The sequence below is a fragment of the Ranitomeya imitator genome, chromosome 2 (assembly GCF_032444005.1).
Source record: "Ranitomeya imitator isolate aRanImi1 chromosome 2, aRanImi1.pri, whole genome shotgun sequence".
NCBI classification, from domain to species: Eukaryota; Metazoa; Chordata; class Amphibia; order Anura; family Dendrobatidae; genus Ranitomeya; species Ranitomeya imitator.
In genome coordinates this window covers 175,383,589-175,397,151 of record NC_091283.1, presented here as the reverse complement: position 1 = coordinate 175,397,151, position 13,563 = coordinate 175,383,589, and the positions used below count along the sequence as shown (strand labels likewise).

Below are 13,563 nucleotides of genomic sequence, written 5' to 3'. Positions count from 1 at the left end.
ACAGAGAGGACCGGTACCGAGTAACCCGCGGCCCTGTGTCTGGGGGTGCTCCACTAACCGACCAAGGCCCAGCCTTTGAGGCAGAAGTGTTCCAGGAGATCTATAGCCTGTACAGCTGCAAGAAAATCAGAACAACACCGTACCATCCGCAGACAAATGGCATGTGCGAGAAAATAAACCAGGTGGAAATTGACCTGTTGAAGACCTTGCCCCTGGAAGAGTGAAACCTGTGGCCAGAAAAGTTGCCAGATCTGGTAGATCTATACAACCATAACCCAGTGAACTCCATCCACTGTACATCCACCTACCTGATGAGAGTGAAAACAGGCAAGTTATTCATTGACTTGGACATGGGAGTTCTAACGCCTGAAACGACATCACCAGACGCAGACTGGGACACAGAGCGGCAGCAGCAATACAGCAAAGCACAGGAGTGCATGGAACGAAGTTTGTCCCAGGTAAGACAGAGACAGGAAAAGCGCTACAACCAACAAGCTCCGGCTACTTCTTTAGTACCGGGAGAACAGGTCCTCAAAAGAAAGAGGAGGATGCACCATCATGCCTTCAAAATTTGATAACACCAAGGTGTGCTTTGTCAGTAAAGATGGAGGAGAAACCTCAGCAGCAGTGTCGAGGGATCATCTGAAGGTATGCCCTGACCAATTGATAAACAAAAAGGAAGACCAAGATGCCCCTCAACCCATAGAAGAAGTGGAAAAGAAGATCCACACCATTCTTGGAGACTTTCCCAAGTCTTGGACGCAGGTGAATCAAGCCATCGTAGTACCTGTCCTCATCTTTCCCCAGCCTACTGCACCTGTAGCAGCAGAGACTCAAGAAGACCCATCGGTTCCAGTAACAGATGCCACATCTGCAGTGGAACGCGAAAATCTACCCCCTGCTTGCGGTGAATCTGTCAGACCCATGGTGCTTCTAAGAGGTCGCAGACGGTTGCTCAGTTTACCAGTAAAATACAGGCCTCCCAGTAGCCCAGATACTAGTTGGTCCACACCATCGACAACAAACACACCAGACCAAGCTAGGTCAGTAGAGATACCTGTACTGCATAGATCCACCCGTAGTACCAGAGGTCAGGTCCCAGCCCAGTATAGGGACTAAAATATAAATGTGTTGATAATGTAAATAAGTTAATAATGTGTGTAATTGCAACTGTGAGCATGAGAGCCTACAGAGACTAGCTGTATGAACTTTTAAATATTCATAATAACCTGTTCAAGGACAATTGGGCCGCAGGACTATGTGTGGCCAGGACCTCACTTGTATATAGTTACCAATTTGGCTCAGGAAAGGCCAATGGACAAAGACACATGGACTAATCATCGCCAGGACTATTTTTGAGCTTTGGTTTTTGTAATTTTTATTTTTGAAATCTTGTAAATAGTTGTAATTGTTCAACTGTTAATATGTTTATGTTTCCTCAGTACGGGAGTACTGAATTTCACTAGAGGGGAATGTGGCACCGAAGGAGTCCGGTTGCCATAGTGGCATTGCCTCCTTCACAGGGGGTCATGTCATGCCTGGAAGCAAAGAGGGGTCCTCTTGCCAGGTAACACCAGCATCCAATACTTTTCCTTACTCCAGACCAGAAGGGGGAGCGCTAACACCCTGTTTCAGGGGAGCTTCCCTATAAGTTCTGGCCTGGAGGTGGAGTTAGTTAGTCTGAGACTGAGGGAGTGAGAGGAGAGAAGTCGAGGAGAACCTGGGGAGTGGATCTGTAATCAAGCTCACCCCAGAGCTGAGTGCTGACCAAGAGGACGCCAGAAAGTCCTTGACTGTGTGGGTACTGTACGCCCCGACAGCTGAATCTGGAGGGCAGAGGACTGCAAGCTCCTTGGCCACACTGAACGCCCAGAGGAACCGCAGCAGATCAAGAGGCCGGGGCTGCCAGTGAACAGGCAGTAATTGTGATAGGCGCACACTGTCTGCCATACAGGTTAGAAGCAATACGCAGGAGCGGAACTTGAGCAGAGCTTATTGCAACAAGGACCTAAGAGAACACCGCAGTAGGAAGGCCTCCAACCCCATCAGGCAATATGGATGTTAAGTTGCTTCCAAGCTGCCCGGACACCCATCATCACCTATTACCTGTGCCCCGGAATGCACCTTCAACTACCAAGTAAAGGTTAAGAAAACTGCAATCCTTGTGTGCTCCGGTCATTTCCCGCACTCTCCGTCCTGCATGCCAATGCCCACGATCCCTTACAAAAGTATACCGGTAGCCCTGGGGCCGCGCTCCACCTGTGGGGAGCATAACCATCCCAGCTGTGTCACCATTGGTCCCAGTTGTCTCCTTAAGTAGCGTCGGTTACTCATTGCCAAACTCCACAGGTGGCATCACTTTAAATCCTCTACAAACTGTCCCTTATCATTTTTATTGTGCATCCAAGGCCACGGACCGGGTCACGGCTGCCGTAACAACTCCCTGATGAACTGCCCGACCCGGTTCCGAGTACTCCATGGCCCTAGCTGGCATCACATATTATTTAGCACTATATAGCTGTAGTATTGAGCACTGTATAGATGATTACTGGTTCTGTATAACTGTATTACTAAGCACTGTATAGCTATATTATTGGTATTGTATAGCAGTATTATTGGGTACTATAGAGCTGTATTACTGCATTATATAGCTGTATTTTTGGCATTGTAAGCTGCACTATTGGCTCTGTATGGCTGTATTATTGGCATGTTTTATTGTTACTATTGACACTGCATAGCTGCACTATTGACACATATTTTCTTTGTATGGCTGTAGTATTGGCGCTGTATAGTGTTGTTATTATTGGGACCTGTGAAGTTTCCAGATCAGCTCTGGAAGTGGAACAGGGCGGCGGGATGCAATGAAGAAATCCTGAAAGGGGAGGTGCTCTGGGCTCAATGTGCTCTACGGTTGATTTAAAATTTAAAGGAGAAGCATCTTAAGCCCCTGTCACACACAGCGAGATCGCTAGCGAGATCGCTGCTGAGTCACAAGTTTTGTGACGCAACAGCGACCTCAGTAGCGATCTCGCTATGTGTGACACGTAGCAGCGACCAGGCTCCTGCTGTGAGATCGCTGGTCGTGTCGGAATGGCCTGGACCGTTTTTTGATCGTTGAGGTCCCGCTGGGTAGCACACATCGCTGTGTTTGACACCTTACCAACGACCTCGTTTACAGGACGTCCCATTGAATCGTCATGAAATAGCATCGTTGTACAGGTCGCTACAGGTCGCCGCATCGCTGCTGCGTCGTTGGGGAGATCGCACTGTGTGACATCTCACCAGCGACCACATAGCGACGCAGCAACGATCCCTGACAGGTCGTATCGTTGTCGGGATCGCTTAAGCGTCGCTATGTGTGACGGGGCCATTAGTCTTGTCCGGTGAAAACCGGGTGAGACATTTGAAAAATCCCTGCTGGGGGTGAGCTGTCCCCTTCTCAATTAAAGACTGGTTGTGTGATGTTCAAAGTTTGTGTTGATTGTCGCTGGATGAAGGCAGAAGGACTGCTTTGAATCCCTCAGAAGCTGGGAAGGCTGAATCGGCTAAAGTTTACTTTGCATAAGTTTTTATTTATTTTTGTTGCACCTTTTTCTGCTGGAATTGTGTGCGATTATGAGGGTCTGATATCCTCAGTAACAGACACTGTGTGTTTCCTGGACTATGCCCTTTAAAAAAAAGGGCTGCTGCTGAGTTGGCCTACAGGCCCCTGTTAAAAATATAGACATGTACAGTTTGTATCCAGGGTCCTTACCGAGAACGACTAGTGCTGATAAAAGTTTTAAAAGTTATGGCCGCTACCTATTATTGTCCTGGGGCCCTTTATTCAAGAAGGGCTGGGTGTCCTCCTAAGAAGGAGAAGATATCTGGACAAGTTTTCAGCTAATGTTTTTACAATTTTTATGATTAATGCACTAATTCTTCTTTTAGAGCCCAGTATGGTCAAGGATGACCATAATTAAAGTGTGAGGAATGTAGGAGCAGTGGATGTGATGTGTTCAAGTCCATCTGTCAGTCTGGGAACCTCGAGATGGACTTTGGAGCTTTTGAGTGCAGGGAAAGATGGACTCAAACCCTCAAAGACAGGATCCGGGCGCACTCCTAGTGGTGGAGAAGACTTCCTAGTGTAGAAGAGTTAGCAGGAGGGATGCTCTACCCATACTGAGAACCATGGCTGAAGTTAAGTCCGGTACCTGTGGGAAAGACTGTAACCCGTTCGGCCTTATCCTATGTACCTGATTGTAATGACTGAAAGCTGCCACATAAAAGTTTAACTCTTTTAACGAATTAAGTGTCCCCTGGATTGTTTGCTGTGAAGGTTCTGGAAGATAAAAGCCTGGAGCCAGTGGAGGCCTATGGGCCATAAGTAAGTGTGATGCATCAGGGCAGCGGGACTGCCACGTGTTTGTCTGTATGGCGCCAGAGCATGCCGAAGCAGCAGTTCGCCCAGTGCTACCTCGCTCTGGCACTGTGCAGCACTATTGGGCACAGTATAGTTGTTTTATTTGCTCTGTAGTGCTGTACTTTTGGCTCTGTGTGGCTGTATTATTGGCACAGTATAGCTGCATATAAATATTGTATATGCGTATATATGATGGGCATGGAGCGGGGACAGATCTGTGTACATAGCAGTTTTGTAGCAGTGTGGGAGGGGAGGTGTTTTGAGTCTCCAGGAACGCTGGGCGTGTTACCTGTGTGCACTCACCTGCCCTACCTGGGAGGGAGGCTCCTTAGCATCTAGCAGTTTCTGGAGCTGCGCTTCAGAGTCTTCTTGCATAGCATTGGGGTGAGTACTCTCCTGTATTTCCAACCGGGGCACAGATTTTGGAGACTTTCAGCCTCTGCTTGCACAAGTCTGTTGAACCATATACATGATACAGACTGGATCTCTCCAGCTGCTGTAGAACTACAACTCCCAGCATATCCTGACAGCCTGTAGACATAACAAAAACTAAAAAGACAGGTGACCAATTATTATTGGATCTGTAGTTTATACAGACGCACAGACGTGTGGTTATAATTAAAGGAGTACTCCGGACACGACTGGTACATTCAGGTCTCTCCTGGATGCCCAAAATAAGAGGAGATCTTGTGGATTCTGAGGAGATTCAGCCAATATCCCAGGCGCCGCAGCCCCACATACTCACCTTTCACTGTTTCTGTACTTACCCCTGCTCCAGGGACCACCACGGAAAACCTCGGGAGCTAAGGAAGGTCTGTGTAGAGAAGAGCAAGATGGTGGGGAGAGAGTCTGAATAGTTGTTTAAGGGTCTTCGCCCTATAAATTGGAGGGGTTCTGGTCTGGGCTCTATGAACATTGGGGGGTACTGGTCTGAGGGCTACAAACAATGACATCTTGTTTGGGGTCTTTATCCAGTGAGGCAGGGGTGTCTATTTTAGGTGGTCTGGTGTCCATATTTGTGTAGGATTTTGATCTGGGGTCTGCAATTTTAAGCAGTCTGATTTGGGGTCCATCTGGGTAAGGTCTGCATCCAATCTTAAGAAATGGGCATAGTTAGGGGGTGCAACGGAGAGCGATTTTAAACTTCGAAGAAATATGTATTACGAAGACATGTTAGTCATTTTATATTTTATCCAAAAAGAAAAAATATTTCCCGGATTATGGTAATTTACACATGCTGCTTCGTTTTTTATTTTATCTTCTTTAATTTGGTATAAATTTGTCCAAAAGTTAAAAAAAGCAACAAAAAAAAAACCTCAAACCAGACATGCATCACATTTATAGGTTTTCTTTTTTAACGCAGACCTCTGTATAGTGTGAACACTGGCCAAAAAGATGCTCGGGGCAAACGAGCATTGCAAGGTGTAGGAAAACACCCAAGTATGTGAATGTGCAAAGGCGGACGCTGGTGTCAATCCCAAACTTGTTGTAGTCCTGACACTGCTGACATTTATAGGTCCAGATGTCCTGGGAAAGGCTGAGGCCACGTTTACACGGTCAGTATTTGCTCAGTATTTTACATCAGTATCTGTAAGCCAAAACCAGGAGTGGGTGATAAATACAGAAGTGGTGCATATGTTTCTATTATACTTTTCCTCTAATTGTTCCTCTCCTGGTTTTGGCCAAATACTGAACATGTGAATGTGTCCTTACTGTTCAGTTAAAGCAGGATGTAACCTGACCACTCACTGTTTCGTAGCGGCCTCCATATATAAATATCAGTTGTTCCAGTAATTTATATTTTATATATATTTTAGGGGATTTTTTTTATGTCTGATCTGGAGTGTTTTTTTTTTTAAAGAGGGTTTTCTATTTTAGGGCGTCCGCGAGTCTTTGTTTTTGACTGGTGAATTCTCTCATCACTGTTCTACGTTCTCCTCGTTTGGCCTTTTATTATCTGTCGTCTTATCTTACATAAATTATGGTGATTTGCTTTCTCTTGGAAAGATTAAGATAAAACCAGTTTAGTGAACCCAGAGAGAGATCCTGAAGACCAGTGCATCCAGTTGGGGAGTGGAGACTTTTCTATTGGGCACCAGTATCGGTACTGAGGTTGTTTCAACAGTTTACATTCTACCAGGGCTTCTGTGGGTTACTATGGGTCATGGTAGAGGAATATGTGAGCGAGGGGTTAGACAAACCTGTTGAGTTGGTTTTATAGCTAGTGAGAGAGAGTTTAACAACTGTCAGGGGGAAGTATAAAAAAACACAGGCAGTCCATCAAGATAAAGATCTAGCAGTTATCTGTCACGCATATGTCCCTGTGTTCGGTATGATACCTATGACATGTGCAAATAATAAAATTCTAGTTACTTGAAACCACCACTAGAGGGAGCTCACTGCATATGGATTGATACATTATTGAGCTCGATGAGGACTGTGTGTGTGTGTGTATGTATATATATATATATATATATATATATATATATATATATATATATATATATATATATATATATATATATATATATATATATATATATATATATATTCTGTCTTGATACAATTCTGCTAAATGATACAATGGGAGCTACCACTAGAGGGAACACATTGCGTATATATATATATATATATATATATATATATATATATATATATATATATATATATATACGCAATGTGTTCCCTCTAGTGGTAGCTCCCATTGTATCATTTATCAAGACAGGAAATAAAGCTAGTATCATATTATAGAGCCAGCCAATACATAAGCAATTTAGTTCCAGGCTCCCTTCTATCTTCTACCCCATAGCAGTCATGTGCTCGCCTTCTATAGCTTCTATAGTAGGCATTTGTAACCATGAATTCCTAATATATGTCCAGGTGGGCACTCCCAGGACATTTTAAAGGGTTATTTTTTTTCCAAGATGGATATTGCTGTATAATTGCTTGCAAAAACGAACATTTTTTCAATTTGCTGCTTATTAAAATTTGCAGCCATTCTTGAGATATTAACAATTTTCTTTTGTATACAGCTTGATGCCTAGGAGACCGACCACCGCTGTTCTTTAGTTTGTAAGCACTGCGCTGAAGCTGGCCGGGTTTAAGAGGTAGCGGTGCACTCCAGCGATCCTGGATCCTGGCCGGCTTCAGAACATTGCTCAGTACAGAAGAGCTTATAAGCACTGTGCATGTTCTGCTGTCTAAAAGCGGTGGTCTGTTTCCAAGACAACGAAATGTAAACAACAACAAAAAGTGATAATATCTCAAGAACGGTTGAAAATTTTAATACACAATACATTGCAGAATTGCTCGTATTTACAAGCCCTAACCGACAATACCCTAGTTATGAAGATGAGAATAACCCCTTTAAGTTCTATCTGTGGGATCGAACCGGAACAACCCCTCTAGAGTCAGAATCCCCTTAAGAGTTGTATAAGTTCACATTAGTAGAATGAATGAATATAAAGTGTAATATCTATACTTGCCAAAACGCAGAGGCTCTAGCGGACATCACTAGACCATTAACTTATGGATGTGACCCGCGCAGGCTCGCCGCCTTCAGTAAAATTGGCACTGTTGGCAAATACACTATGGGCATGGACAATGTGTGCCAGTCCAACTTTAGCAGATTTTGGTAAATAGGTGGTGATCCCCTTTAAAACGCTCAGGATCCTTGGTCAGCCCCAGATATGTAGGAGTTTTCGCCTAGGAGATTGCGTTTCTGGTTTATTAACTCATTAATCTTGATAGTAAGTACAGTAGTTACCCTGGCTGCTAATCCAGCCCTGCAGGCCAAGGGTTGGCGTGAATCTGGTAAGATGGCATCGTGCCTGCTTAAACAGAAGCCAGCAAAGACTGTATCAGGCAGGATCGATGACTAAAGTCTATGGTTCGTTTCACCCAGCCACAGCCCCAATTACTAACAGCAAGGTGCTCAGCGAGACCCTCCAAAATCTGTAGATTTGGTCCCGCATGTGACAACATTTTATATCTGCAGTCACAGAATTTGGGAGAACTTGTTTCTCCCGGAGGCGATTGCGCCACATTCCAGGCTTATTTCTTACATCGTAACCAGACAAACTAGTTGTCCATCATTCCAGCCGCCGTCGCACATTGTTCTGCATTTCTACACTACAATTGCTGGGAAAAGTCCTAGGAGGAGCTATAAGACGTCACCATTCATGTTCCGGCTGATCACAGACTGAAATTCTCAGATGAGTTGCAAAATCTGGATGCAAAGTTCCCCCCAATTAAAGGGTAGTCCACCTTTGGGGACACTTTGTTTTCTTTCTTTTTAAATTAATGTATTGGGGGCTAAAAATCACTTTTGCAATTAGGTTTAATTAACAATTTTGCACCATGTACCTTCTACAGCCTTGCATTGTCCATTTGCTGGCTGCAAAATGAGTCAAGCGAGACTCTATCAGCGACCTCAATCAGATTGAATTATAGCAGAATTTGTAACTTTTCTCCTTTATCTGTTTTTCCTGAGCTCCTCTCAGCTGATTTGTGACCACTGACCACATCAAAGTTGAATGTGCTGGAAAGCAAAGAGCCTGTAAAAGCCAAATGTTGATGCAAACTGATCACTCTTACCGCACACATGGGTCCGTGCCGCAAAGTGGCCTCATTCACCAGACTATCCTGTAAAATGGATGAGTAGAAAGTGTAATTTCCTTAATGCCAACACTCCCTGAAAGTTATGGATTCTCTCAGAAAAAGGGGAGACTTCCCAGACTTTGAGTTGACAGATATACTGCGGGCACTAAGAGCCTCCCAGGCAGATTTCTTGTGCGTAACAATCAGGATGTCCCATCTCATGACCAATCTCTGGTGTCCAAATGTAAATTTATACCCCAAGGCTCCTGCTGACACCCCAAGTTACACGGTTCCATTGTGTGACACACTGAAATACTCTTACAATCCCATTGTCTTGCCATAGGTACAAATAGCAATATGGGTCAATCATCTTCTCCAGACTGCTCCGCTATAAGCATTAGCTTAGTTTCTCACACTTTGTCTCCCCAGATGCAGACACGATGGCACACAACCGCCACCACATCCCAAATACAGAATCTGAGAAGGTTCACCAAGATGGATGCCCAAACCCTTCTCCATCAAGAGCCTTGACTCCTGAAGACTCGGATTTCTTTCCTTCCATCAGTCTGGCTGCTGCACTGCTCCTTATTTTTGTCTCTGTTCTTCCTTTGTTGTCCCAGACTGGCACGGCCTTTGTTCCATTCAGAAAATTAGGTAACTTTTCCAGAAATGAGGCTCTTTTCCATCCCCTCCTCTACATCCAGCCTCGGTCTACCCAGCTGACTTTAGAGACATTAGCCAAGAGCCAAGAGGAGACCATCACTGTGTTGGCCGTTGCCAATCAGCATGCGACCCAGACTCTTGTGTGCTTCTCCAAAAATGTAGTTGCTCTTCTATCAAAATCAAGGCAAAGCCAAGGTCATTCTGTCATTAGACAGGTCACAAAAGTCCAAACCCTCGGAGACATGAGGAATAGTAGTAACACGAGAACCTCAGAGTCAGGGGTCTTTTCTGTGTCGGTCATAACTCAGAGAAGTGGACACTTCCCATACTGCACAATACTGAGACCTACAAGCCTTGTATCTGACAATGTCTATCTAACGGAGATAACACTTCAAGAAAAAGAGGTACCCATGAGGACAGAGTCTTCTATCATAGCCCAGGAACTACTAGAACTTGTGTGTAAAACCAAACAAGTCCCAGATACATTTGAAGCCAATGGAAATCATGTGAAAGTCATTCATGTAGTAGGTGATCCCTACTTGGAGAGTGGAATTGTATGTTGACTTATAACCCAACAGACTTTGTCTGACCGCCTCACGTGGTGTGGCTCATCATGTGATTGCTCTACCTCAGATACAATGAGTGGACATGATTATATCCTATGTGTATGAAGAGTTCTCCAGAGAACCTGGATGTTCTAGAACATGTGGAGAACTGAACCTAGACGGAGATTATCTGATTGGACAACCTCAGCAACCGGACCTGTAATGTTCATGGTCAATTGACTGTGTATCATCATACATCTATAGACAAGTATGCTGAATGATGGAGCCCTAACCTCAATTTCAGGGCCCATGGGGGAGGGGAATCGGGCTAAGAAATGATCTTAGCAATAACATTAAGTGCAACTTTTCAGAGTTTTATTGCTGTGAAGTTTCTGACACAGGATTCTGCTATCATCTCCCTGTGCAGATTCTTTTCCTCCAGGGTTAGGGAAAAAAAAGAACCCGGTCCATGAGACTTTGTACTTTGTAATTATTCACAGTTTCTTATAATTGATCATTCCAGGACTTAATCTTGTGACCTGGAATGCAAAAGAAAGAAACACTGACAATGGGACACAGGCTGCACTGAGAGAGCATTTTTTCTGCCTAAAGATCAAAATTTATATTCTTCTGGTACATACAGATACATGTCTATACACCAGTTAATTATAGTAAAAGAAAAAAAAAGTGGAAAAATCAGATATTTTTTTTACATAAAACTATAAATGACAGTCATATTAAGTATCTCTGAAATTGTAGCAACCTATAGAATATTTTGAAGACGTTATTTATGGTGATCGGTAGGTAGCTTTAATAAAAAAAATAAAATTGCACTTTGATTTTCTTTTTCTGCATTTAACCCAAAATAATTTAATATAAATTTAACACTTGCTTATGTGCACGTGAAAGTGGTGCCTAAGAAAAAAACACTACATCTTATGTGCTGTAGTTCCTATAACAGATGAGAGAGACTTATTGTGCCAGTACCCCCTAGTGGTCACATCTTAAGGGCACACAACCTTGAAATTACTATTTCATCCTGTAGTTGGAGCGCCCTCTAGGGTCAATTTTCTAAAAGTGCACTTAAAAGCAGCAATACCCAATGTTTATAAGAAATCCTGATTCAAGTCCACGTAGATTTTTTTTTTTTTTTTTTTTTTAATCAGGCGATGTATAAATTTGGAAAGGTCAGTAAATAACAACATGACATTGACTTCTGCTCTGTCCAATTTTACTATTTTGCACCCCCAAAAAAATATATATATTTTTTTTATGTCGCCATAGCCCGGGACCCATAACGAACAGCGTTACTCAGGAAGAACGCAATAGATAAATTGGGTGCTTCTTCCACTTAACTGTTTAGTTGATTACATATTTCTGGTCATTCCTGTTCATTTTTTTAATGTATTATATGTATTTGTGACAATAAACTGCTTTTATTTTTACTACATATTCTATATTTCTGTTCACTGGCAGCAAGCTGAGAATTTTTTGAAAAGGGAAAGTCTTTTTGTTATGTAATGATTAAAATGGACTGCAAGAAACTTTGCAAAAAATTGCCTGCACTATTGATGTATACAATGTCTTATCAGAGACATCGGCTTCTTTCTCCACTTATCAGACATTTCTTCCTCTCCTGTCTCCTAAACTGGCTATCCACTGTGAAATTGTAGCTCAAATCTTTTGCTCAGAATAGACAAACTGTAGGTGTTGTGACCAGTAGCGCTGCGCTCCTTCTCCCATCATCCTCCTGTCAATGTCGGCGTCTGACATCGCTGACACTGACAGCGGGCACGATGACGTCACTGCCTGGCGCCCGCTGTCAGGAGATCAGCGGGAGCAGCGCAGGAACCAGGATGAAGAGAGGTGAGTATTTATTTTTTAATGAGTGCTGCTGCCTTATTACAGGGTCTGCCTATGGGGGCTGCCTCATTACAGGGTCTGCCTATGGGGGGCTGCCTTATTACAGGGTCTGCCTATGGGGGGGCTGCTTTATTGGGGGGGCTGCCTATAGGGGTGCTGCCTTATTACAGGGTCTGCTTATGGGGGGCTGCCTTATTGGGGGGGCTGCCTCATTACAGGGTCTGCCTATAGGGGTGCTGCCTCATTACAGGGTCTGACTATGGGGGTGTTGCCTTATAATACAGGGTCTGACTATGGGGACTGCCTTATTACAGGGGCTGCCTATGGGGGTGCTGCCTTATTACAGGGTCTGACTATGGGGGCTGCCTTTTTACAGGATCTGACTATAGGGGTGCTGCCTTATTACAGGGTCTGCCTATGGGGATGCTGCCTTATTACAGGGTCTGACTATGGGGGCTGCCTCATTACAGGGTCTGACTATGGGGGGTGCTGCCTTATTACAGGGTCTGCCTATGGGGGTACTGCCTTATTACAGGGTCTGCCTATGGGGGCTGCCGTATGCTATACAGTCTGCCTATGGGGAGTGCATTATACTATATTGTGGACTATTTGGTGCATTATGATACTGTATATGGAGGCTATCTAGGGGGCCATCATACAGTATGGAGATTACAGTGAGGGGGTCATTATACATTGTTGGAGCCATCAAACAGTTTGGGGGCTACTAAGGAGTCAGTATACTGCGTGGGTGCATTATACTGTGTATAAGAGAGCATCATGCTGTGTATAGGGGAGCTGTACAGGGGGAGACTCGAGACATTATTAAATGTAAAGTGGGCACTTATTGTTATAGGGGAACTCAAGTTACTGTGGCCATCAAAGGGGCACACAGATTGCATTATTTATTTCTAGGGGCAAAATATGGGCAGTGTTTTCTAAGGTACTTGCACCCGGCATTACTATATTGTAGAGAGTTGCTTTAGAATTTAGAAGGCACAGAGAACCACACAGCAGGTGCAGTAATAGGGACACATACGGCAGCAGCGGCTCAGTATTGGGATATCAGGTGTAGTAATAGGGACACATACGGCAGCAGCGGCTCAGTATCGGGGTATCAGGTGTAGTAATAGGGACACATACGGCAGCAGCGGCTCAGTATTGGGGTATCAGGTGTAGTAATAGGGACACATACGGCAGCAGCGGCTCAGTATTGGGGTATCAGGTGCAGTAATAGGGACACATACGGCAGCAGCGGCTCAGTATTGGGGTATCAGGGGCAGTAATAGGGACACATACGGCAGCATCGGCTCAGTATTGGGGTATCAGGTGCAGTAATAGGGTCACATACGGCAACAACTGCTCAGTATTGGGGTATCAGGTGGAGTAATAGGGTCACATACGGCAGCAGCGGCTCAGTATTGGGGTATCGGGCAGTAATAGGGACACATGCGGCAGCAGCGGCTCAGTATTGGGGTATCAGGTGGAGTAATA

The 13,563-nt window shown here is 44.3% G+C and overlaps 1 long non-coding RNA gene across 1 annotated transcript; it reads left to right on the top strand.

The window, feature by feature from the left end:
- Positions 1–5,770: 5,770 nt before the first annotated feature.
- LOC138662419 (uncharacterized) lies at positions 5,771–11,659 on the top strand. The gene is made up of 2 exons (XR_011318027.1): positions 5,771–5,958; positions 9,431–11,659. It is a non-coding gene; the product is annotated as an uncharacterized lncRNA (long non-coding RNA).
- Positions 11,660–13,563: the final 1,904 nt, after the last annotated feature.